Raw genomic sequence first — 27047 nt, forward strand, 5'->3', positions numbered from 1 at the left:
ATCTTAGCCTGAAGAAAGTCCTGAAGTTCTCATGAGGAGTTAATTTTCTTCAGCTTTACAGAAACTTTTAAGTCAGATAATACATAAAATGTCAGAAAAAGAATATTAAAATTACAACCTCAGATCTAATAAATCCAGATGTGAAGTACCCCTTAACTTCATTAAATGTAGTGGAGTTAGTCAACAAGAGTGTCTTCCCACCAGACGTGTGATTTCTATAAATTCAGATTAATCAATACCTGGCACTTAAAAGATACTCAGTAAATATTTATTGACATGAATAAAGGTAGGATGGTAAATCCAAGCAGCATACTGGATGAAATAACTGCAATATTCCTAAATAGACAAAAACCACCCTTGTTTCTGGCATAAGATAAGAAAGGAGAATATACAAGCTTTGTGGCCTCTGAACAGCAGAGCTTCTAATCAACAAGGACCTATTGTATAGCACAGGGAACTGTACTCAACATTCTGTAATAATCTATACAGGAAAAGAATCTGAAAAAGAATGGATATATGTATATGTATAACTGAATCACTTTCTGTATACCCAAAACTAACACAATCAACTATACTCCAATATAAAATAAAAATTAAATAAAAAAAATAAAGAGCAGCGCTTCAACCCCACTAATCCTTGGGCTCTTTCTAGCCCATACAACACTTAAAAACAGGGGAACCTGGGCTTCCCTGGTGGCGCAGTGGTTGAGAATCTGCCTGCTAATGCAGGGGACACGGGTTCGAGCCCTGGTCTGGGAGAATCCCACATGTCGCGGAGCGACTGGGCCCGTGAGCCACAATTGCTGAGCCTGCGCGTCTGGAGCCTGTGCTCCACAACAAGAGAGGTTGCGATAGTGAGAGGCCCGTGCACCGTGATGAAGAGTGGCCCCCACTTGCCGCAACTAGAGAAAGCCCTCGCACAGAAACGAAGACCCAACACAGCCATAAATAAATAAATAAATAAATAAATAAACAAACCCAAAGTTAAAAAAAAAAACAAAAAAAAAAACACCAGGGGAACCGGACAAAGGCTTCATGGTATGGCACAAGCCCAGGGGCTTCTGGCTGCATTAAATGAGGGCAAGAAGTCAACACAGTTGAAACACATACTCCCAGAGGGTTCTTTGAAAAAAAGAAGTATGTACTTCTTTTTTTTTTTTTGTAGTTAAAAAAAACTTTATTGGAGTGTAGTTGATTTACAATGTTGTGTTAGTTTCAGGTGTACAGCAAAGTGATTCAGTTATACATGTATTCATTCTTTTTTAGTTTTTTTTCTCATAAAGGTTATCACAGAATATTGAGTTCCCTGTGCTATATACAGTAGGTCCTTGTTAGTTATCTATCATATATAGTAGTGCATGTATATTAATCCCAAAGTCCTGATTTATCCCTCCCCACCCCACCCACCTTTTCCCCTTTGGTAACCATAAATTTGTTTTCAATATTGGTAAGTCTGTTTCTGTTTTTAAATAAGTTTATTTGTGTCATTTAAAAAAAATTAGATTCCACATATAAGTGATATCGTATGATATTTGTCTTTCTATGCCTGACTTACTTCACTTAGTATGATAATCTCTAGGTCCATCCACGTTGCTGCAAATGGCATTATTTCATTCTTTTTTTAATGGTTGAGTAATATTCCATTGTATATATGTACTACATCTTCTTTATCCATTCCTCTGTTGATGGACATTTAGGTTGCTTCCATGTCTTGGCTATTGTATTTAGTGCTGCAATGAACACTGGGGTGCATGTATCTTTTCAAATTATGGTTTTCTCCAGATATATGCCCAGGAATGGGATTGCTGGATCATACGGTAGTTCCGTTTTTAGCTTTTTAAGGAACCTCCATACTGTTATCCATAGTGGTTGTACCAATTTATATCGCTACCAACAGTGGAGGAGGGTTGTCTTTTCGCCACACCCTCTCCAGCATTTGTTTGTAGACTTTTTGATGATGGCCATTCTGACTGGTGTGAGGTGATACCTCATTGTAGTTTTGATTTGCATTTCTCTGATAATTAGTGGTGTTGAGCATCTTTTGTGCTTTTTGGCTTTTGTATGTCTTCTTTGGAGAAATGTCTGTTTAGCTCTTCTGCTCATTTTTTGATTGGGTTGTTTGTTTATTTGATATAGAGCTGCATGAGCTGTTTGTATATTCTGGAGATTAATCCCTTGTTGATCACTTTGCAAATATTTTCTCCCATTCTGTGAACTGTCTTTTCATTTTGTTTATGGTTTCCTTTGCTGTGCAAAAGCTTTAAGTTTAATTAGGTCCCGTTTGTTTATTTTTGTTTTTACTTTCATTACTCTAGGAGGTGGGTCAAAGAAGACATTGCTGCCATTTATGTCAAAGAGTGTTCTGCCTATGTTTTTATCTAAGAGTTTTATAGTGTCCAGCCTTACACATAGGTCTTTAATTCATTTTGAGTTTATTTTTGTGTATGGTGTGAGGGAATGTTCTAATTTCATTCTTTTACATGTAGCTGTACAGTTTTCCCAGCATCACTTATTGAAGAGACTGTCTTTTTTCCATTGTATATTCTTGCCTTCTTTGTTGTAGATTAAGTGACCATAGGTGCATGGGTTTATTTCTGGGCTCTCTATCCTGTTCCATTGATCTGTATTTCTGTCCTTGCATCAGTACCATAGTGTTTTGATGACTGTAGCTTTGTAGCATAGTCTGAAGTCAGGGAGTGTGATTCCTCCAGCTACGTTTTTCTTTCTCAGGATTGCTTTGGCTGTTCGAGGTCTTTTGTGTTTCCATACAAATTAAAAGATTTTTTGTTCTAGTTCTGTGAAAAATGCCATTGGTAATTTGACAAGTATTGCAGTGAATCTGTAGATTGCCTTGGGTAGTACAGTCATTTTGACAATATTGATTCTTCCAGTCAAAGAACATGGTATATCTTTCCATCTGTTTGTGTCATCTTCAGCTTCTTTCATCATCATCTTATAGTTTTAAGAGTACAGGTCTTTTGTCTCCTTAGGTAGGTTTATTCCTAGGTGTTTTATCCTCTTTGATGTGATGGGAAGTGGGATTGTTTCCTTAATTTCTCTTTCTGATCTTTTGTTGTTAGTGAATAGGAATACAAGAGATTTCTGTGTATTAATATTGTATCCTGCAACTTCACCGAATTCATTGATGAGCTCTAGTAGTTTTCTGGTAGCATCTTATAGGATCTTCTATGTATAGTATCATGTCATCTGCAAACAGTGGCAGTTTTACTCCTTCCTTTCCAATTTGGATTCTTTTTATTTCTTTTTATTCTCTGATGACTGTGGCTAGGACTTCCAAAACTATGTTGAATAAAAGTGGTGACAGTGGGGACTTCCCTGGTGGTCCAGTGGTTAATAATCTGCCTTCCAATGCAAGGGACACGGGTTTGATCCCTGGCCGGGGAACTACTACTCCCTGCCCACATGCCACGGGGCAACTAAGTCCACGTGCCGCAACTACTGAGCCCCTGCGCCACAACTAGAGAAGCCCACATGCCACAACTACTGAGCTGGTGCACTCTGGAGTCCGCACACCACAACTAGAGAAAAGCCCACGTGCTGCAACGAAAGATCCCGCATGCAGCAACTAAGACCCAACACAGCCAAAAATAAATAAATAAATAAATAAATAAATAAATAAACAAACAAATAAATAAAGTGGTGGCAGTGGGCATCCTTGTCTTGTTCCTGATCCTAGAGGGAATGCCTTCAGCTTTTCACTGTTGAGAATGATGTTAGCCATGGGTTTGTCATATATGGCCTTTATTATGCTGAGGTAGGTTCCCTCTACGCCCACTTTCTGGAGAGTTTTTATCATAAATGGGTGTGGAAGAAGTACGTACTTCTTATTTTCTTTATCTGAATAGTGAAATGAACCCTACTACTCAGCACCTAGCATAATGACTTGCATAGAGTAGGTGTTCCACAAGCATCTGTTTTAATTCAATAGGTAGGAAAACGTAATTTTCAGCACTAAAACCATTTTAGAGTCCTGATAAGGAATAATCAGCTCAACTGACTAAAAATAAGTATATTGATCTTATCTATGGTCTTTTGAGGCATCCCTTTATAAAGGCATTCTTTATCTTTCAGAAAAGACCCACAGTATTATTATTTTAAAATTAACAGCATAATCATAGCAAGATTTTGCCTATGGAGAAATCATAATAGCACATACGTTTAATGGTCTTCTCAAATACAATTAGAGGCTCTCTAGAGATGGTCACTAAGCTAAGAACACTGACCTGTTTAACTTTCATTTGATATCAAGGTTACTCTCCCCAGAATACACAGATTCAGGAGATAAATAAAAACAACAGGCTTAAGGTAAAATGGAGCAGGAAAAATAAGTAGGGCTTTATATTCGCATTAGTTTATTCAGTAATTTTACTGAATAAGAATGTGAAGACATGAGGTTAAACAAGAGGTATTATGAGAAATGGTGATCAAAGGATTTTTTCCCATAAAGTACAATTTAAAGTAAAAGAATGATATTCAGTGAAGAATTCTCCCTGCCTTTCAAGATATTTAATAATTAATTCTATAATACATAACCTTGCTTTCTTTAGTCTACACACAATTTCACAAAAATACTGACAATATGTTAGGGATATACATATGTGAAAAGCCCAGTCTAAGAAGAGTGAATGGACTAGACATTCAGGGACTGGGTCATACTGACTCTGGAAATCTCCCAATTTTTAAAAATTAATTAATTAATTAAAAAATTGAAGTATAGTTGGTGTACAATATTGTATAAGTTACAGGTATACAATATAGTGATTCATAATTTTTATTTTTTTAATTTTAAAAGATATTTATTTATTTGGCTGCATTGAGGTTTCTTTTTTTAATTAATTAATTAATTTATTATTTTTGGCTGTGTTGGGTCTTCGTTTCTGTGCGAGGGCTTTCTCTATTTGTGGTGAGCGGGGGCCACTCTTCATCGCGGTGCGCGGGCCTCTCACTGTCGCGGCCTCTCTTGTTGCAGAGCACAAGCTCCAGACGCGCAGGCTCAGTAGTTGTGGCTCACGGGCCTAGTTGCTCCGTGGCATGTGGGATCTTCCCAGACCAGGACTCGAACCCGTGTCCCCTGCATTGGCAGGCAGATTCTCAACCACTGCACCACCAGGGAAGCCCTGCATTGAGTCTTAGTTGCAGCATGCGAGATCTTCATTGCAGCATGCGGGATCTTTCCCACATTGTGGTGCGTGGGTTTCTCTCTAGTTACGGCACATGGGCTCCAGAGCACGTGGGCTCAGTAGTTGCGGTGTGCAGGCTCTCTAGTTTTGGCTCATAGGATCCAGAGTGCACGGGCTCAGTAACTGTGGCGTGTGGGCTCTCTAGTTGTGGTGTATGAGCTCCAGAGTGCGCGGGCTCAGTAGTTGCAGCATACAGGCTCTCTAGCTGTGGCACGTGGGCTCCAGAGCGCATGGGCTTAGTTGCCCTGTGGCATGGGGGATCTTAGTTCCCTGACCAGGGATCGAACTCACGTCTCCTGAACTGGAAGGTGGATTCTTAATCACTGGACCACCAGGGAAGTCCTGATTCATAATTTTTAAAGGTTATATTCCATTTATAGTTATTACAAAAAATTGGCTATATTCCCTTCCAATTTTTAAATTCTAATCTAGTTAGTGCTCTTTCCTCTCCACTGCTTGATTCTAATTTATAAAAGACTTTCATTTACCTCTACCTTTAACTTTCAGAGCAATTAGAGTGTACATTCTCAAGTGTAAAAGGAAAACAATCATTCACATTTTACTACAGTACTCAATTTCATTGTAACACTCACTAAAACAAAAGATTAACACAATTCCTTTTATTCTGATTCAAACTCATTATCTTTTATCAAGAGCATAACAGTGTAAGATTACTTGGCAGTCTCTCATACAAAATGTATTTCAGAGTAACCCCAAACAGTCTTAGTTGATGAGATAAAGGTCTTCTTTACAGAACTCCTGCTAATAAATGTGGAAGAGAGGACAGAATTAGAAAATCACCATTTTGCCACAAAGAACGCTGACATGATCATCAATGGGGTCTTTTAGCATCACTAGAAGTAGGGTAGCCAGACACAGCAGGCCTCTGGATGTGATGCAATATTAAGCATCTCCTAAGCATTCTTGCCAAAAAACTTAAATCTGTTTTAATCAAGCCTCTAGAGCTAACTTCCATTTGTAGGAAACACAGGGAACAGAGCAACAAACTGACACTGCGATTTAAGTGAACAAATCCCAAATGCGAGAAGTTCCACAGGACAACTGACCTGGTTCCTGTAACTAGTCCACGACACACAAAAAAAAGTGGAGAGAGAGGGAGGGAGGAGGAACTACCCTAGATCAAAATAGGCATGAGAGACAAAATGACCAAATGTGATCTGTGGACTTTGAATCCTGGTGTGAACAAGCCATCTCTGAAAAAGATATCCTTGAGACAACTGGGCAAAAGTGAATAGGGTCTAGTTATTAGATGATACCAAGGAGTAAGTGTTAATTTTATTAGGTATGAGAATAGCATTTTGGTTCTGTATGAGAATAGCATTTTGGTTCTGTAAGACAACATCCTTATTTTTAAAAGATGCATATAGAAGTATGTCAGGAAACATGTGCAAAAATGTCTCGGATTTGCTTTAAAATACCTCAGCAAAGAAGGTAAAAGAAAAAAAGATAAATGAAACAAATGTGGCAAAATCTTGATAACAGTAGAATCTGAGTGATGGGCATATGCGCGTATGTTGTACTATTTCTCTACTTTTGAGTGTATTTACAATTTCCTATAATAAAAAAAAATTAAAAAGAAGACTCTCACTAGCAGAGAAGCCTGAAAAACAGTACAGGTAAATCTATTAAGTAATATTAATCTTGGGTAGAAAATAAATGGATCAATGAAAAAAATTTACGTGGCAGTTGCTTATTTAGAAATCGAATGAGTTATATGGAAAACATAAATTTTCCCTTTTTATATGGTTAGTGCTATCGACTGTGCTATATGACACATGTCCTCCCCAAATTCACATACTGAAACCAAATCCCCAATGTGATGGTATCTAGACGTGATTAAGTGATGAGGATGTCACCCCCATGAATGGGATTAGTACCCTTATACAAGTGGCCCCAATAAAAAGGACCCCAGATAGCTTCCTCACCCCTTCCACCATGGGAGGACATAGCAAAAAGACAGTGAAAAGTACCGGCTATGCACCAGCAAGTCGGCCCTCCCCAGACACTGAACCTGCTGCCACCCTGATCTTGGATTTCCCAGCCTCCAGAACTATGAGAAATTTCTGTTTGTAAGATACCCAGGCTATGGTATTTTGTTATAGCAGCCAGAACAGATTAAGACAGTCAGACAGCTATGAAATATGAAGTTTTATTCCTGAGGTAGCTTATACTACTGAAAACCCATGGCAAAGAACAAGCAGTTTTACAGGATACATTAAAAAAAACTTTTAGGAATGCAACTGTCTGTTTCCTCTCCTCAGAACTGTGTAATGCTTTTATATAATTCTGGAGTTCTAAATAGATGGTGGTAGTGAACTGAAATAGAGAAAACTGAAACACAGAAAACAGAATTCACAGCTGCATTTTGAACTGAGTGCTGTGAGCTTTGGATTATCCAGGTGGACCCTAAACCCAATGACAGTGCCTTTATAAGAGAGAGAAAGAAGAGAAGACCATGTGAACATGGAAGCAGAGATTGGAGTTATACAGCCAAAAGCCAAGGAATGTGTGGAGCCACCCAAAGCTGGAAGGAGCAAGGAAGGATTGTCTCCTAGTTTTTGGAGGGAGTGCAGCAGCTCTGCTGACACTCTGATTTCAGACTTCTGGCCTCCAGAACTGTGAGAGAATAAATTTCTACTGTTTCAGGCCATCAATTATGTGGTAATTTGTTACAGCAATGCTAGAAAACTACACAGCCCCTTTGCCCATTCTAACAAGTCATTTTTATTTACCTCGCTTTTATTTACTGCAGTAGTTCAGCAATGGTTAATTACTTCAAGAATATCAGAAGAAATAAAAAATATATATGCTCCCCAAATCTCTCCTTATTCTCTAGCCATTTTCTGCAAAGGTCTCAATTTCCTTTATCAATAGTGTTCCAGGGAACTCCCTGGCAGTCCAGTGGACTCGGCGCTTTCACTGCCGTGGCCCAGGTTCAAGCCCTGGTCGGGGAACTAAGATCCCATAAGCTGCTTAGTGCAGCCTAAAAAAAAAAGTCTTCCAAAAGTGCCATTGCAGGATAGCATCTGAATAGTAAAGAGCTTGTGAAAGTTGACAATATCAACTGAGACACTTGGTGGGTTGGAGAATGAAGGCCTGGGTTCTAAACCTGGCTCCTGACCTTGTGAACCTGAACAGGTTACTTCTTTGACCATTTGTTTTATCATCCATAAATAACCCTTTGAGGGTTGCTGTAAGGAGTAAATAAGCAGTGCATTTAAAGATACTGACATAAAAGGTTTTTACTATAGGTTAGCTAATGTGAAAGATGATTTTCTGGGTACAATATTCCCCCTGGCTATTGATACACTGTTCTATGATACAAAAAAAATCTTTCTCACTACCACAAAATTTCCTCTGGACTGTTTACAGGGACAATCAATAAGTTTAAGTAAGTTTAAGTAAAAATTTTTATTTAATTATAGCAAGGCATGAGATTTCCAACATATCTCTGAAGAAGTTTTGCAATTTCTTTTGCACTAAAGGAAAAGAATGAAAGCCAGTGTTTCATTATTTGCCAAGCTCTTTCTTTTAGTCCAAGATGAAGAGCCTATTGGGATATTTCAAGTTTATACCACTGAGCAAAATTTTTCATGCTCAGAATTGGGAGAGAACAATAAAGAGACACAGGTAATTTATAATTTTTTGGTTTGCCTAGATGAAGTTAACAGATAGGTATTGCAGCACCATTCAATCTCCAAATAAAAAAATATTTTAAGATAACATAAAGCATACTGGTAGACTGTTGGTGAAGTTATTAACACTGTCATCAAATGAACTGAATGCTCATATTATACTTGCAGTGCCATATTTGTACTTCTTTTGTTCTCAGTTAAACATTATGACATTAAGTTTGCTAAAGAAGAACTGTAACTGATACAAACACCCGTCTACTTAGGAAAACATAAATAACAGACAAAATGAGACACAGATTTTAAGACAACACACATAATTAACGTTCTACAGAAGCCTATGGTTTATAGGACCAAGCTTTATGACAAGATGAAAATTTGTACTAATCCAAATGACTAAAACTTTAGAAGAAGAAGAAAATGAAAAGAAGAGGGAAACCTCACTTCAAGAAGAGTCAATAAATGAAAACAAGAACAACTGAAAGCAGGTAAACTGGAAGTTACTTATAATATAAAAACATTCACTATAGTTACTATAGTAGTAAGCAACACTAATACACCTAACAGCATTGAATCCATAAAAATTCAAGTTGCATTACACTTTTTCAGAGCAAAATCACAACTTAACATGAGGTTCACTTGTAATGCTATCTAAAAAGTAGCTTCCTTTCCTTGCCATTCAGGCTTATTCCAACTCAAGCACCATGGAGGTGCAGAGCAACTGTCTGGTGTCATACTGTCCTTACGTCGGGTGCAGGGCCCAGGCTGGCTTTCCCAGGCATGGCCAACCAAAAGTAAGGCCACTGGTCAGTTGTTCCTAGGCCAGCTGGCGTGGAAGAAAGTGTCTGATTCCCACCTCCACAGCAGACAAGGCTCAGCCAGCTGGCTTTCAACGGACTGCACTAGTTGGAGTGCTCACAATTCTTTTCAAACCATCTGGCATTCTTTTTGAATCCTAAATTTACCCAACACTACACTCTGATGTCTGAAATGCTCAGATAATTGGAGGAGTCTCCACTGCCTACCCAGATAAGAAAAGAAAGGGGCAGAGTAACTGCTAAGTCAATTACTTGAAGAAACAATTTCTAAAATTAAAAATCAAGACAGATAATAAGGGGTATAGATAATTTAACACGCAGAAAACTTTTAAGAATCCCTTACGGCTGGCTGGACACAACTCTCCCTACTTTGAACTTCTACAGAGCCTGTCTTTATCCCTCAATGTGGCCCTTGGAGTGGATTTTGTATTGCTACATATATTTATCTTCCCAGCTAGCTAGTAAGTGAAAAGAACAGTATCTTATGGCCACTTTAAAAAAATCTATTGATGACATACTGGGTGTTTTAAAACTTCCATTTCCAGAAATAAGAAAACTTAATGAGGAATAACATGAATTAACATGCAGAAGGAGCCTTACCTCTGGGCAAGCCAAATAAACAAAGAACAGAACTTGGTTTGAAATAAAAATATTTTATCAAGTGACCAAAATGATTTCTCAAATGACCTAACTGCTGGGAAGTGCTATAGGGTGCTCATCTGTCAACTGCAGATCATCTATCATGTGGGGTAATCTGGGGAACAGAGAGACAAGGAATCAGAAAAAGCCCACAAAACTAAAAACAGGAGAGTCACATTCATAGCCAATATACTCTAGGAGATATAAGTACTTCAAACAAAAATATTACAGTGACCAAGTCAGATCAAATATTAGAAACCAGAGAAGGGTATACAAACAATAACTATAATTATTTTTCATTGCATTAACTGCCATGCCAAGTACTGAGTTTAGCATTTTACATGTTATCTAATTTGACACACACAACCAACATATGAGGTGGGTACTATTCTTATTTCCACCTTGCAGATGAGGAAACAGAGAGGTTAGGAAACCTGCCCAAGGTCACATGGCAAAAAGTGAAAGAGCTAGAATTCAACTCCAATCAGTCTGACTACAAAATACAGGTGCAAGACTGCCAATGTTAAATTATACTTGTGAAAGAATGAAATGTAATGTAACACAGGTAAAATTCAATCATTAATACAGTCTTCATAATTTTTCAATTTTCAAGTGTAGCAAAAAATAGAGAATAATTTAAAAAATAAATGAAAATTGATTTTCTTGTTGGAAATTTTTAAAAAGAGCTATTCTACCAGGTTAAAAATGTCAGTTATGCCTTTTTTGCCCATATATTGAGTAGGTACTTGTGTCAATTGCTGTCCTAGGAACATAGTGGTAAACAGGATAGATGAGTTCCCTGCTTTCCTGGAGCCGACTTTCCAGTGGGGGCCGTAGGCAAGAGACAAAAATATTCAGTCAACAACAGAATTTCAGACAGTGATACATAGTACAGAAGAGACAGGGAGGAAATGTAGACTACTCTTTTGAAACATTTAACCATGAAGGTAAACAGAAGGGATGGATATAAGGTCAGGGGAAAGTTGTTTTGTTGTAATTTTTTGTTCTGTTTTTAAAGATGGGCAATATCAGAGCATGTATGTATGCTGACATGGGTGATGCCCTGGAAAGTTGTTGAGGATGTGAGAGAGGGCACAAATGCAGAAGTCAAGTTCTTGACTAGCTATGAGGCGGAATATGGTGGGGAGGCAAGTTGGCCTCTGACAGCAAGAAAACAGGGATCCTAAGCAAGGTGGATTTATAGATTTGGTGAAGGGAGGATGAGGGGTATCTGTCTGATAACTTCTAAACCCTCAGTGAAGTATGCGGCCTGCTTACCGGAATGGGGAGGGGTCGGCTGCTCATGAGTTTAAAGACTGGGGAGACATTAAATAATTATAGGCAAAAAAATCTTATTAAGAATCTGGTAGTTTTTTGGGGCAGTGATGAGAGTCTACTACAGATTTTTGGTCATGAATCTGAAGTTCTCTAGTAATATTCAACCACTTATGTGCACCTATGGGAAAGCTAGATGAGGAATAAAGCAGCTGTAAATAGAAAAAAATTCATGGGTAAAAAAATATTTAAAAATGTGTATCCATGAGATAAACACTAAGTCACTGACAATGTCCAAACAAGCCATGGTCTATGTAACTCCATTTGCCTCCATCTTCTTATCACAGAAATTCTTGCCAATAATGTATTTGTCTTTAGTCATGACATATTTAATCATGAAGCTTATAGATTGTTTCTTTTTGGTTATAAATGGTTCTGTCACTTCCTAAAGTAGATTTTTTTAAAACGCAACTGATGGTTGTGTAGATTCCAGAGGTGATTACATTTCAATGCTGGAAGAAACTTTCTCTGGTGTTAACTGATATTTCCAGTTAAAAGTAAACTGATGATTCCATTTAAAGTAAAAAACAAAAATTAAAACACCCCCTCAAGGTGGTTGCTTTTGATCATCCAACTGTACTCCTAAACCATGATGTTGGCTCAAGACCCAAAACATCCTGGGGAGCATTTATGCCTGCACAGGTTCAAGGAGAGGAAACAAAGACCACACCTCTTGATGGAGGCATGTCAACACCATAAAAAATAGCATATTGGGTGAGATGGTGTGTATGTCTATGTGTACATATATATAGGTATTTGGGGAAAATATTATCTGCCCTTACGAGCAAAAGAAAAGATGTTTCGAGGAACACCATGAAATGTCAGAACACCAGGGATAAACAGAAGATCCTAAAGTCTTCCAGAGTGGGAGGAAAAAGGGAAATGGGGATTAGAATGGCACTGCACTTCTCAATAGTAACACTAGAAGCCTTCAAAAGAGGGACAATAATTTTCGATCTAGAATTCAATATCCAGCGAAACCACCATTCAGGTGTGACGGTAAAATGAGGACATTTTCACATATGCAACTTCTGAATTCAGGAATGAATTTCAGAGTTTGTAGATGCCCTTTCTCAGGAAGCTACTAAAGAATAAGGAAGACACAGGATCCAGGAAATCAAGGATCCAACATAGGAGGAAAGCAAAGAGAATTCACAAGATGATAAAAAGGCAAGTCCTATATAACAGCTAGGAAAAAGAAATGAAACAGATTACCTGAAAATATTGAAAGATGATAGGTTCTCTCATAGAATTTGAGGATAACTTTGTGACTGGTAAAAAGAAAACTAGGCAAATGAAAAACAAACAAACAAAAGTGGCAGTTGTTTAACTCAGGAGAAACAAAAGTTGTACAAGAAAGAAAACGTAATACGTATCCTACATGGCTCATCTGTGAATTATAGGTACATTGTCACAGTCATATAAATACTGAATACTGACTTGTCTGGAAACTGTAAAGTATAGGTATGAGTGGGGGATGGAAGGATGGTTGTGTGGGACAACTAAGTCCTCAGCTTCCAAAATAAAACTCCATAGATAATATTCAAAGGTGGAAAATCAAGGAATAGCAGTTTAAACATTAAAAATGAAATAAATATAAAGGTAAATACCAGAAAGAACTGCTAAGAGTTCAAAGTGATTGAACCATATGAAACCACTGATTTTTGACTACTCCCCTATCTAAAAAATGGCAATTTCATACAGTTTAAACTGCTAATACATTATAATGACATTACTTTATTACTGATTTTAGAATAAACTGCCATTTGAAACAGAAAACATTATTATTATTATTATTTTTTGGCCGCGCTGCATGCAGGATCTTAGTTCTCCAACCAGGGATCGAAACTGTGCCCCCTGCAGTGCAAGTGCTGAGTCCTAACCATTGGACCATCAAGGGAATTCCCGGAAAACAATTACTGATAGAAAATGCTGGGAGGATAATGTATCCCAGTTTAGGTAACAAAGTGTCATATATACTATTACCATCACTAACATAACAATATTAATATTTCTAATGAATATAAAGATTATATTTATTACTAAAACAGCATGTAAAATAATGTAACCTATTTTGACAATATAGATATTACTTTGGAATTTTTCTTCAATCATCATACTACAAAAATGCTAAACTATGGGTTGGTAAAGATTTTGATTAACAGAATGCTGAATAACAAGGCCAAGATATTTTTAGTTTCCTTTGTTGATAAAAACAATAGCTAAGTCGCTCTTGAAAAATTAAAGTTCCACAATACTGTGGCACTATGCAAGCCTATTTCAGTGATAATTCCGGTTACACTACTCTGTTTATCTACGACTTCCCCTTATGATTTGTTTTAAGGGGATTTCTTAAAAAAAAAAAAAACAACCAAAAACTTATGCTGGCAGTTCATAAATTATTGGGGTTGCTTCAATATTAGTGACACTACTTAATGTAGTTAATGAAGCCCTCATTTTTAAGTTAGCTTATTTTGAGTTAAATTCATTTACATTAAAATTTTACTTAAATCTTACATCATAAAACCAAAACTTCTCCAAACTGAAAAATCAACTTTTATTGATTTTAACTTTTACAAAAAAAGAATTTGATCATGTTAACATAAGGTAAGATTTTTACCAAGAATAATGGATCCCGTTCCAACCAAATGGAAAATTTCCCCTTCAAATTAAAAGCAAATGTTTTTAACAGACGGAATATACATAAACAGATGCTATGGAAGACTGCTTAGTTTAGCTTTCATTTTGCACTGAAAACTACCAGGAATTAAAATATATGTGATTAAAAAATAATCTTAAAGAGAACCTTAAAACTGAATCAATTCAACTATTCATATCCTCTAATAAGCTCCTCTTAATTTTTTTTACCATTGCTATTTTGAATCAAAAGATCATAAGAAAAATATATTTTGGAAGAGTATGTTTCTTATAGTAACAGAGTTTAGCTAATTTCCTGTCAGTCTGCAAAATTATAAGTGTAAAAAGGAAACCGAAAATGCAACTGTCTTCTAAAACTTATAAAATCTGGTTTAAAAGAGAAAAAGGTCCAAGTGAAACAGCAAGGAATAGCTGGTGCTATTACAGTTGCTTCTTTTTAATTGGTCCACATCAACTGTGACTCCTCACAACTTCACCAAGACAACAAAGTCAGGCAGTCAGTCCCACAGAGCCAAAGTCTGTGGGAACCTGCAGAGCTTCCTCCTCTCTCTGGGGATGACGACGATAAAAGGTGATCTGTTTTCCAGCAGTCCTGTAAGAGGAGCCATTGAGCTGGGCTGCACAACCAGACAACAGAACACAGGGAAAATTCAGATCAAAGCAAGGGCGCATGCCAGGGTAATATGCTATAAAGCCCTTTGCCAAAGCATTAAGGGGAAAAAAAGCAAGGAGGTGGAGAGAACCTGCTGGACCACCTTCTTATTACACAGGGAGGCAGGAGGAAACAAAATCTGCCTGTACTGAGGAGCTGAGAAAACAGTGTCCTAGAGATACCGGAGTATTTCTGTGTATGTGTATATCAATATACAGACATATTACCAATTAACTAAAAAGCAGTGTTCTATATGTACTAGAGTATTCTCATGTACATACATAAGAGTATATGACCATTAACTAAACCCCCAAAACCAAGTGTTCTGGATATACAGATATATTGAGGATATAGACATATATTTTCAATTAACAAAACCCACTGGTTTTACAGAAAGAAACAAAGAAACGCTGTTTGAAAGAATGTCAGAGGCAGAACTGGGTGAAGAGCTGAAGAAGTAATATGTCTCTTTTCCTCATACCCCTTTAAATGACCTCCGATTCTCTCATTTCAGAGGGTCCGACACACACACCATTAGGTCTCCGGAAACAAAAGAGGCTCCTTAATTCTCCGGCCTGTGGAAGCACACACGCCCCCCACTCACAGATACGAGGCCAGCTCCTGACTTTCATTAACGAGTAAACCGAGGCGATAGGTCTCACCCCCGACCATAGCTTACACACAGTGACAAACGGGCACAGGACAGACGCCACAAAGAAAGGGGAGGAGCAGACGGGGACCAGGAAAACACTGCCACGCCGCGCCCCCCAAGGCGCATTCCCATCGCCAACAGGGAGGCAGACGTCCTCGCCATCCTCGTCCTTGCCTCCCTGCTCATCCCAGCAGCCTCCCACGCCCGGGGACCCGACGCCCGGCACGGGTTAGCGGAGCGCTCGGGGCTCCGCGAACATTCCCTCTGTGACCTCCCGGTGACAGCCCCGCGCCTACCCTTTGTACGGGACTCACCCTCTGGCTCAGGGCGGACCCGCCTGCGCACCCTTCCCGGCCTGGGGCCGCTGTCCCATCCCTCCCAGCTCCCGGCCGAGGCGCCGAGAGTGTGTGTGGGGGAGGCTGGCGCGGGCCCCACGGTGTCCTCAGCACCCCAAGCCCGAACCTGCCCTGTCCGTTAAGCCCCAAATCCGGGGCGACGGGCCTCGCTTGCTCACTTACTCTGTCGTGCCGGCAGCGGCGGCGGCGAGCGTGGTGGGACCGTCAGCTCCGGGCGGTGAGCGGCGGGCGTCAGTCGGCACCGAGCGGGGCTGAGGTGGCAGCGGCAGACTGCCCGCGGCGCCCCGGCGAGGGGCGGGCCCGGAGGGGGAGGGGCGGGCGCCGGGCCTCTCATTCATGCAGCGGGGGCGGGGTGAGGGACCCGGATGCCCGGGCAGTCCCGCCCACCTCCCTGAGGTTGCCCTGGCTTCGGAGTATGTAGTGCGCAGGCGCGGCTCTCCGTGGTCTGACACCGCCCCACCAAATGGGGATGTCCCAGGCTAGAGCGGTGGCCTTCTCCCTCTTGTGTTTAGTATTTTTGCATGTCCTATAAACATTTTTTTTAAATATTTATTTATTTATTTATTTGGCTGCACCGGGTCTTAGTTGCGGCATGCGGGATCTTTCAGTTGCGGCATGTGGGGGTCTTTAGCTGAGGCATGCGAATTCTTAGTTGTGGCATGTGGGATCTAGTTCCCTGACCAGGGATCGAAACCAGGCTTCCCTGCCCCGCATTGGGAGCACGGGAGTCTTAGCCACTGGACCACCAGGGAAATCCCTATAAGCAATTTTTTAAGTGAAAGCTTGGAAAGCCACCTCCTTCCTAGCATTCAGCCCGCCAGCATCCTGGGGACACAGGAGTGGCCATTAGTCTGATGGGTAAGATACACACCGCCCCCTTCCTCCATCTGTGTCATGTGCAGCAGGTCCTCTCAGACCTCTGAGACCCAGAATCTGCCCAGATAGTGGAGAGGAGTGTGTGCAAGAAAGAGTGCATTACTTTGTTTATTTGCGTTGACCTAGTCTCTTCAGCCCCCAGCTCCCATTCCACAGAGCAGGCAAGAAATTGACCTTTGTTTTGGGGGGTTTAGCCCTTCCTGTAATACCAAGGCCTAGGGTCTAGCTAATGCAGCTCCAAGATCAGGGGAGACCCCTTGTCTTTGGCAGGCTGTGTATTTTGCAGAGACATCCTCCTGTTTCCAAACCCTTGGCCCTGCCACTCCTGGGCCATAGAAATCTTTGGTGCTACTGGGAGTCTGCAACAGGCCTCACAGTCATCTCCTCTGAGGCTCCTCAGCTGAGTGTGTGGGCACTGCAGCTCAGGGAAATTACAGAAATGATTGCCCACTTTCCCTCAGTCCTATGTCCCCCTTTGGGCTTCTCCTTCCTTCTCCTATCCTCCAGCCCCCCTCAACATAAACCATAAACAGCTCAGGTGCTTAACTTTGGGAAGCAAAGGTCATTGTGGAAAGTGCCTGCAGGCAAGTTCCTTCTGCTTTGGCAAACCATAAATGTCCAAGGTAAGGGGGGAGGTAAAGACAAACATCCGAGAACATCCTGAGAAGTAACCCAATGGTCACTGTCCCCCAAGGTAAGAGATGGGTGGAGGCATGTGCTGGGTAGAGTGTGGCAAAAGAAAGGGTTCCTGTCAACATCTATCCCCCCACCGCTGACTCCAAGAACTTTGGGTTTCTTTTCCCTTCTCTCCCTTCCTTCCTAGCTCAGTTGGAGCAGGTACCAGGAGGGCCTTCTGAACTCGTTTGCTGATACCTCTCGCTCTGTCTAAATCAGGCCTCCTCATCTCTCTCCAGGTCTACTGCTGAAGTCTCAATCCCTTCTCATGAAAGTCAATTCTCATGATATGCAGATCTGCCCACGTTACTGTCTTTTTCTCTTTCCCTGCCCCAGTGGCTCTTCAGCCCTTATTTTCCAGCCATTTCCAGAGCAGCACCAGGGTGTTTCACCTTCAGTGCCTGTGTTCCTGCTGTTGCCTTGATTAGGGAAGCAACATTTATCTAGCAACACTCAAAAGTCACTTTTTAATGAAGTCTTCCTTCCTGCCCCCACCTTGTTGACAGACTTTCTTTTGGAATCCCCACCTGTGCCCTGTACCTATTTCTCTCTCAGCACCAGCCACACTTAGGGTTCCTACTCATTTGCATATTTTCTTCCCCAACCAGAATGTGAGCCCTTCCACAACAGGAACAGTGTCTTCTGGAGACCTAGCAGGTGACTGGCACACAATGGGTATGCAGTGGTTATTGGAGGTGGTGATGTTTCCTGGTGGATCAGGGAGGCTCTACATGGGACAAAAAAACTGAACTCCCTTTCATTTCTCCTGCCTTCCCTCCTTCCTTCCCCTGCCCATGTTAGCTAGGAAATTGCTAGTCCAAACAGGCTGTAGAGTAAAGGGTGGAGTGGCTCCAGCTTCTTGTCCTTTGTCCTTATGAAAATCAGGAGGGAGAGATACAGAAAGAGAAAGTTTAAGGATGTAAAGAGTAGGGGCCATGTTCAGTTGCTATTTTCAGGGAGACCCATCATATTAAAATTCTGTTGAGGCATCAGCTAGCCTAACTGCCATTTGGGGTCAGGGAGAAAGTCTCCCCTTGGGACTGGACACGTGGAACCTGGACTCACAGTTTCCACAATTCATAAGGCAGGATCCTGCCCTTCTGTCTCTAGCAGTGAATTGTTCCTTGTTCCCTTTGGGGAAGAAATCAGTTTTTGGTCTCCTGGTGTCTTCAGCTGGAGATTCACTGACTGATATGCGATCCTATCTGCCTAGTGGTGCAGAAGTTTCTATGGATGTTTCCCCCTCACACCTCCCAACCACCCCCCTACTTCTCTAGACAAAATGCATATGGTGGGGTATGGGTGCACTAAGGGGGGTCTGGGCAGTTTAGGTGGGTACCCCCAAACAGCAGGCATCCAGAACTTGAAGTAGTGGCTTTCTCAGCTAACATGTTCCCTTGTTCCACATGAGAGGGCAGTGGGCACAGGGGTGGAGCTTCAGAGGATATCCCTCTTTCTATCTCTCCTCTCCCTAGTCCTCTCACATCTTCTTCCTACATTATATTTCCTTTAAAACATTTTCCTTGTCCCCAGTCCATTTCTCAGAAAACTCTGCCCCTACCCACATGGTCAGAAGTCCTTCAAGACTCCTCTACCTTCTGGAAAAGAAATGACATCTAATTTTAAGTTAAATGTTTGTGCCTAATTTTGGAACAACAGCTTTATGGATGGTAGCTATAGTGGGATCAGGGGCTGATTTTAGTCATCTTGGATCTGGTGTTAAATACAAGTTTGTTGAATGACTGCCTGACTGATAAAGGCAAAAATCAGTCTTTCACATAGAAGCTAGAAATCCAAGGTTGCCCACAGCCTGACCCCTCTGCCTGTCCTTCCCACCTGGTGGGGCCTATCCATCTGTTGAGTGGTGGGCATTATCCCAGAAAAACATCCTTCATATTGACAAATTACTTGGCTGCTTAATTATCTAGAGCTCTGAATGGGAGTCCCACCATTTCTGTGTGAGCCTGAGGTGAGCTCTTGTGTTCCCTCAACCCCTCTGTCCGAGAATTTCAAAGAGTCTCCTGCTGGGACGACTCCTGCTAGGTCCCTCCCAATGATCCTCATCTCACAGACCATGTGAACCTCCAAGTGGGGTGTGATCCTGCCCATAGAGGGATGGAATTTCTTGTCAGTGCAGGATATGTGTGCATGATTGTGACACAGTGTGAATAGGGGAGGAAGTGTAGGTTCCTATGTGCATGGTAGTTTGGGTCAGGCTGTGTGTCCACTCTTGAAGGTAGGAGCCAGGGATTATTTCCTCAGCCACCAACAATCTGTGTTACCTTTCTGGCACATGCAGGCCCAAATACCCAAACAGAACTCAGAGCTTCTAAAAATATAAATGTGCAAAAATTGGGAGTGGCCAAGGTGGCACAGTAAGAAGACCCTGAGCTTACCTCCTTCTACAGGTGCACCAAAATTACAACTATTTACAGAGCAACCACTGATGAGAAAAACTGGAAGGCTAGCGAAAAGATCTTATACAACTAAAGTCATGAAGACGAAACCACAACAAGACAGGTAGGAGGGATGGAGATGTGGCATAGTCAAGACCCATACCCCTGGGTGGGTGACCCACAAATGGGAGAATAATTATGATTGCAGAGGTTCTCCCCAAGGAGCAAGGGGTCTGAGCCCCACATCAGGAGTCCCAGCCCAGAGGTCCTGCACCATGAAGACTAGCCCCCAGAATGTTTGGCTTGGAAGGCCAGAGGGCTTTGGGAAACAGATTCTCTACTCTTAAAGAGCACACACAAAATCTCACACGGTCAGGGACCCAGGGCAGAGGCAGTAATTTGAAAGGATACTAGGTCAACCCACCTGCTGATCTTGGAGAGCCTCCTGGAGAGGCAGGAGACAACTGGAACTCACCCTGGGGACACAGACTCTAGAGGCAGCCATTTTGGGGAGCTTGTTCTACCATGAGGATGCTGGTGCTGGCAAGTGCCATTTTGGAGTCCTCTGTCTAGCTTATTAGCACATGGGCACAGCCTTACCCACCAGCCTGTTTGCACATGTACTGGGAAACCTCAGGCTAAGCAGCTAGGCAGGCAGGGTCACAGCCCCACCCACCAGCAGGCCTGCTGCCTTAAGACTGTCTGAGCCCACAGCTGCCCCAGAAGGCCCAGGATCTGGCCCTGCCCACCAGTTCACCAGCATTAGCCACAGACTTCTGGGGCTCCACTGCTAGCCATTGGGACCCAGCCCTGCCCACCAGTAGGTCAACTCTGGGACACCCACAGCCCTGTAGCCAGAGACCTGGGGACTTGACTCTGCCCATCAGCAGGCTGACATCACCACCAGGACCCCCCAGGGCCCCAGGCACACCAACGAACAGGCTGACACCAGCTCCAAGACACCTTGGAACCCTCAGCCACACTGACCAGTGGGTCAACACCAACTGTGGGACACCCGAGACCCCACAACCAGCTGTGTCAGGATTGGGCACTGCCGACCAGCAGGCCAACATTAGATCCAGGACCCTCAGGCCCACAGCCGCCCTCCCTGGGACCCAGTTTCACTCACTGGTGGATCAGCACTAGCCCTGGGAACCCTTGGGGCTGCATGGACAGTCGCCTTGTGACCCAGCCCCACCCACCAGCAGGCAGCAGCCTCTGCACAAAGTAGGGCCTGGCAACCAACCAGACCATGCACCAGCCACACCTACCAGACTACCCATAGTAGTTAGCCTACCACAACAGAAGGGCCCACGCACAGCCCACAAAGAGGCACCACCAGAGCATATAGCTCTGCTGACTAGAGGAGTGTGCTGCTGGGATGCATAGGACGTCTCCTGCAAAAGGCCACTTCTCTAAGGTTGGGAAATGTTTCCAAACACATGGAGATAAGAATAGCAAATTAGGCAAAATTATGAGACAGAAATAAATTCCAAATGAAGGAACAAGATAAAGCCCCAGAAGAAGAACTAAGTGACGTGGAGATAAGCAATCTACTGGATAAAGAGCTCAAGGTAATGATTGTAAAGATGTTCAAAGAACTTGGGAGAAGAGTGGATGAACAGAGTGAGAGAATTTTTTTTTAATTTATTTTTTACTGAAGTATATTTGAATTACAGTGTTGTGTTAATTACTGCTGTACAGCAAAGAGACTCAGTTTTATATATATATATATATATATATATATATATATATATTCTTCTTCATATTCTTTTCCATTATGGTTTATCACAGGATATTGAATATAGTTCCCTGTGCTACACAGTAGGACCTTCTTGTTTATCCATTCTATATATACCAGTTTGCATCTGCTAATCCCAAACTCCCACTCCTACTCTCTCCAAACCCCTTCCTCCTTGGCAACCACCAGTCTATTCTCTGTGTCCCTGATTTTGTTTCTGTTTCATAGATAGGTACATTTGTGTCATATTTTATTTTTTATTATTATTTTTAAAATAAATTTAGTTATTTATTTATTTTTGGCTGCGTTGGGTCTTTGTTGTTGCATGTGGGCTTTCTCCAGTTGCAGTGAGTGAGGGCTACTCTTTGTTGCAGTGCGTGGGCTTCTCATTGCAGTGGCTTCTCTTGTTGCGGAGCATGGGCTCTAGGCATGCGGGCTTCAGTAGTTGTGGCTTGCAGGCTCTAGAGCACAGGCTTAGTAGTTGTGGCCCATGGGCTTAGTTGCTCCACGGCATGTGGCATCTTTCTGGACCAGGGCTCAAACCCGTGTTCCCTGTGTTGGCAGGTGGTTTCTTAACCACTGCACCACCAGGGAAGTCCCTGTGTCATATTTTAGATTCCACATATAAGTGATATCATATGGTATTTGTCTTTGTCTTTCTGACTTCCTTCACTTTGTATGATAATATCTTGTTTCATCCATGTTGCTGCAAATGGCATTATTTCATTCTTTTTTTATGGCTGAGTAGTATTCCATTGTATACATGTACCACATCTTCTTTATCTATTCATCTGTTGATGGACATTTAGGTTGTTTCCATGTCTTGGCTATTGTGAATAGTGCTGCGGTGAACATAGGGGTTCATGTATCTTTTTGAGTTATAGTTTTGTCTGGATATATGCCCAGGAGTGGGATTGCTGGATCATATGGTAATTCTATTTTTAGTTTTCTAAGGAACCTCCATACTGTTTTCAACAGTGGCTGCACCAACTTACATTCCCACCAACAGTGTAGGAGGGTTCCCTTTGAGAGAGAGAATTTTTAAACAAATAGTTTGAAAATATAAAGATGAACCATATAGAGCTAAAGAATACAATAACTGAAATTAAAAATACTCTAGAAGGAAGCAACAGTAAATTAGATGATACAGAGGAATGGATCAGTGAACTGAAAGACACAGTAGTGGAAATCACTCAAGCTGGACAGAAAAAAGAAAAAACAATAAGAAATGAGGACAGTTTAAGAAACCTCTGGGACAACATCAAACATACTAATATTCACTTTATAGGGGTCCCAGAAGGAGAAGAGACATAAAAAGGGGCAGAGAACATATTTGAAGACATAATAGTTGTAAACTTCCCTAACTCAGTAAAGAAAATAAACATCCAGGACTAGGAAGTACAGAGACTACCAAACAGGATCAACCCAAAGAGGACCATACTAAGGCATATTTTAATTAAAATGGAAAAAATTAAAGATGAAGAAAATATTAAAAGCAGCAAAGGAAAAGCAACTAGTTACATATAAGGGAACGCCCATAAGCCTATCAGCTGACTTTTCAGCAGAAGCTCTGCAGGCCAGAAGGGAGTGGCACTATATATTTAAAGTGATGAAAGGAAAAAACCTACAACCAAGAATACTCTACCAGACAAGGCTTTCATTCAGATTTTATGGAGAGATCAAAATTTTTACAGGCAAGCAAAATCTAAAAGAGTTCAGCATCATTAAACTGGCTTTACAAGAAATGTTAAAGGGACTTCTCTAAGTGAACAAGAAAAGGCTACAACTAGAAATATAAAAATTATGAGAGAAAAATTGGTAAAACTTTGGTAAAGGGAAATATACAGTAAAGGTGGTAGATCAACCATTTATAAAGCTAGTAGAAAGGTTAAAAGACAAAAGGAGTAAAATCATCTATAGCTACAATAAGTAGTTAAGGGACACACAGAACAAAAAGATGTAAAATATGATGCCAAAAACAGTAAATGGAGGGGGGGAGCATAAAAATACAAGGTTGTTAAAGTGCATTTGACTTAAGAGATCAGCAACTTAAAATAATCATGTATATGTATAGATTGTTATATATAAACCTCATGGTAACCACAAACCAAAAATCTATAATAGATACACACACATAAAAGAGAAAGGAATCCAAACATAACACTAAAAATAGTCATCAAATCACAAGGGAAGAGAGCAAAAAAAGAAGAAAGGAACAAAAAAGAACTACAAAAACAACCTGAAAATAATTAACAAAATGGCAGTAAGTATATACCAAATATAATTAATTTAAATGTAAATGGACTAAATGTCCAATCAAAAGACATAGAGTGGCTGAATGGATACAAAAATAAGACCCATATATATGCTGCCTACAAGAGACTCACTTCAGATCTAAAGACAGAGATTGAAAGTCAGGGGATGAAAAAAGGTGTTCCATGCAAACAGAAACAAAAAGAAAGTTGGGGTAGCAATACTTACGTCGGACAAAATAGGCTTTCAAACAAAGACTGTAAAAAGAGACAAAGAAGGGCATTACATAATGATAAAGGGATCAATCCCAGGAGAAGATATAACAACTGTAAATATATTGACATATGCACCCACCATGGGACCATTTAAATATGTAAAGCAAATATTAACAGACATAAAGGGAGAAACTGTCAGTAAGAATAATAGTAGGGAACGTATACACGCCTAGTTAAAGGACAGATCATTGAGACAGAAAGTCAATGAGGTAACACTGACCTTAAATGACACATTAGAGCTGATCAACTTAATAGATGTTATAGAATATTCCATCAAAAATCAGCAGAATACACATTCTTTTCAAGTGCACAAGGAACATTCTACAGGGTAGATCACATGCTAGGCCACAAAACAAGTCAGTAAATTTAAGAACATTGAAATCATATCAAACATCCTTTCTGACCACAGTACTTTGAGACTAGGAATCAACTACTAGGAAAAAACTGCAAAATCCACAAACACTTGGAGGCTAAACAATATGCTACTAAACAACAAATGGGTCACTAAGGAAATCAAAGAAGAAACAAAAAAATACCTGGAGACAAATGAAAAATGAACACACAATGATCCATAACCTATGGATGCAGCAAAAGCAGTTCTAAGAGGGATATTTACAGCAATACAACCTCTACCTTAGGAAACAAGAAAAATCTCAAATAAACAACCCAACCATACATCTAAAGGAACTAGAAAAAGAAAAACAAACATAACCCAAAGTTAGTAAAAGGAAAGAAATCATAAAGATCAGAGCAGAAATAAGTGAAATAGAAACTAAAAAGCAATAAAGAAGATCAATGAAAATAGGAGCTGGTTCTTTCAAAAGATAAAATTCATAAGCCTTTACCAGACTCATTAAGAAAAAAAGAGAGAGAACCCAAATCAATAAAATCAGAAATAAAAAAGGAGAAGTCACAACCAACACCACAGAGTTATGAAGGATCATAAGAGATTACATGAACAACTCTACCACAATAAAATGGACAATCTAGAAGAAATGGACACATTTCTAGACATGTACAATCTCCAAAGACTGAACCAGGAAGAAATAGAAAATATGAACAGACCAATTACTAGTACTGAAATTGAATCAGAAAAAAAAAAAAACCTCCCAGAAAACAATAGTTCAGGACTAGATGGCTTCACAGGTGAATTCTATCAATTTAGAGAAGAGTCAACACCTATCTTACTCAAACTATTCCAAAAAATTGCAGAAGAAATGCTTTTGAACTCATTCTATGAGGCCAGCATCACCCTGATACCAAAACCAGGCAAAGATATCACACACAAAAAAAGAAAATTACAGACCAACATCACTGATGTACATAGATGCCAAAATCTTCAACAAAATATTAGCAAACCAAACCCAACAATACATGAAAAAGATCATACACCATGAACAAGTGAGATTTATCCCAGGGATGCAAGGATGGTTCAATATCTGCAAATCAATCAGTGTAATACAACACATTAAAAAAATGAAGAATAAAAATCATATGATCATCTCAGACACAAAGATGCACAAAAAACTTTTGACAAAATTCAGCATGCATTTATGATAAAAATTTTCAACAAAGTGGGTATAGAGGGAACATACCTTAATATAATAAAAGCTGTATATGACAAGCCCACAGCTAACATCATACTCAGTGGTAAAAAGCTGAAAGCATTTCCTTTAAGATCAGAAGCAAGACATGGATGCCCACTCTCACCATTTTGTTCAACATAGTATTGGAAGCCAGGGTCACAGCAATCAGAAAGAAAAAGAAATAAAGTAATTCAAATTGAAAAGGAAGAAGTTAAACTGTCACTGTTGACAGATGACATGATAGTATACATAGAAAATCCTAAAGACACCACCAAAAAGACTATTTGAAGTCATCAGTGTATTTGGCAAAGTCGCAGGATACAAAATTAATACATAGAAATCTGTTGCATTTCTATACAGTCACAACAAACTCTCAGAAAGAGAAATTAAGAAAACAATCCCATTTGCAATTGCATAGAAGAGAATAAAATACTTAGGAATAACTCCAACTAAGGAGGTAAAGACCTGTACTTGGGAAACTATAAGACACTGATAACAGAAATTGAAGACAACACAAACAAGTGGAAAGATACACCATGCTCATGGATTGGAAGAATCAATATTGTCAAAATGATGATAGTACCCAAGGCAATGTACATATTCAATACAATCCTAATCAAAATACCAATGATATTTTTCATAGAATTCGAACAAATAATTCTAAAATTTGTATGGAAACACAAAAGATCCCCAAATAGCAAAACAATCTGGAGAAAGAACAAAGCTGGAGGTATCACACTCATGATTTCACACTATACTAAAAAGCTACAGTAATCAAAACAGTATGGTACTCACCACAGAAATACAAAGGATCATAAGAGATTACTATGAGTCAATAAAATGGACATCCTAAGAAATGGACAAATTCTCAAACAGGTACAATTTCCCAAGACTGAACCAGGAAGAAATAGAAAATATGAACAGACCAATTGCAAGTACTGAAATTGAATCAGTAATTTAAAAACTCCCAACAAGCAATAGTCCAGGACCAGATGACTTTACAGGTGAATTCTACCAACCATTTAGAGTTAACACCTATCCTTCTGAAATCTATTCCAAAAAATTGCAGAGGAAGGAACACTTCCAAATTCATTCTACGAGGCCAGCATCACCCTCATAACAAAATCAGACAAAGATATCACACAAAAAAGAAAATTACAGGCCAATATCACTGCTGTACATAGATGCAAAAATCCTCACCAAAGTACTAGCATACCGAATCCAACAGTGTATCAAAAGGATCACACACCATAATCAAGTGGGATTTATCCCAGTGTTGCA

The 27047-nt window shown here is 40.3% G+C and overlaps 1 protein-coding gene across 1 annotated transcript in view; it reads right to left on the reverse strand.

Annotated features, from left to right (window-relative positions):
* Positions 1-16254, reverse strand: part of RNF24 (ring finger protein 24) — a 145443-nt gene extending 129189 nt beyond the window's left edge. The window contains exon 1 of the mRNA XM_061208116.1: positions 16127-16254. The gene's annotated coding sequence lies outside the window, so the exon portion shown is untranslated. The remainder of the gene's footprint in view (positions 1-16126) is intronic.
* Between the last annotated feature and the right edge of the window lie 10793 nt (positions 16255-27047).

This window comes from Eubalaena glacialis, chromosome 13 (assembly GCF_028564815.1).
Source record: "Eubalaena glacialis isolate mEubGla1 chromosome 13, mEubGla1.1.hap2.+ XY, whole genome shotgun sequence".
Classification (NCBI taxonomy): Eukaryota; Metazoa; Chordata; class Mammalia; order Artiodactyla; family Balaenidae; genus Eubalaena; species Eubalaena glacialis.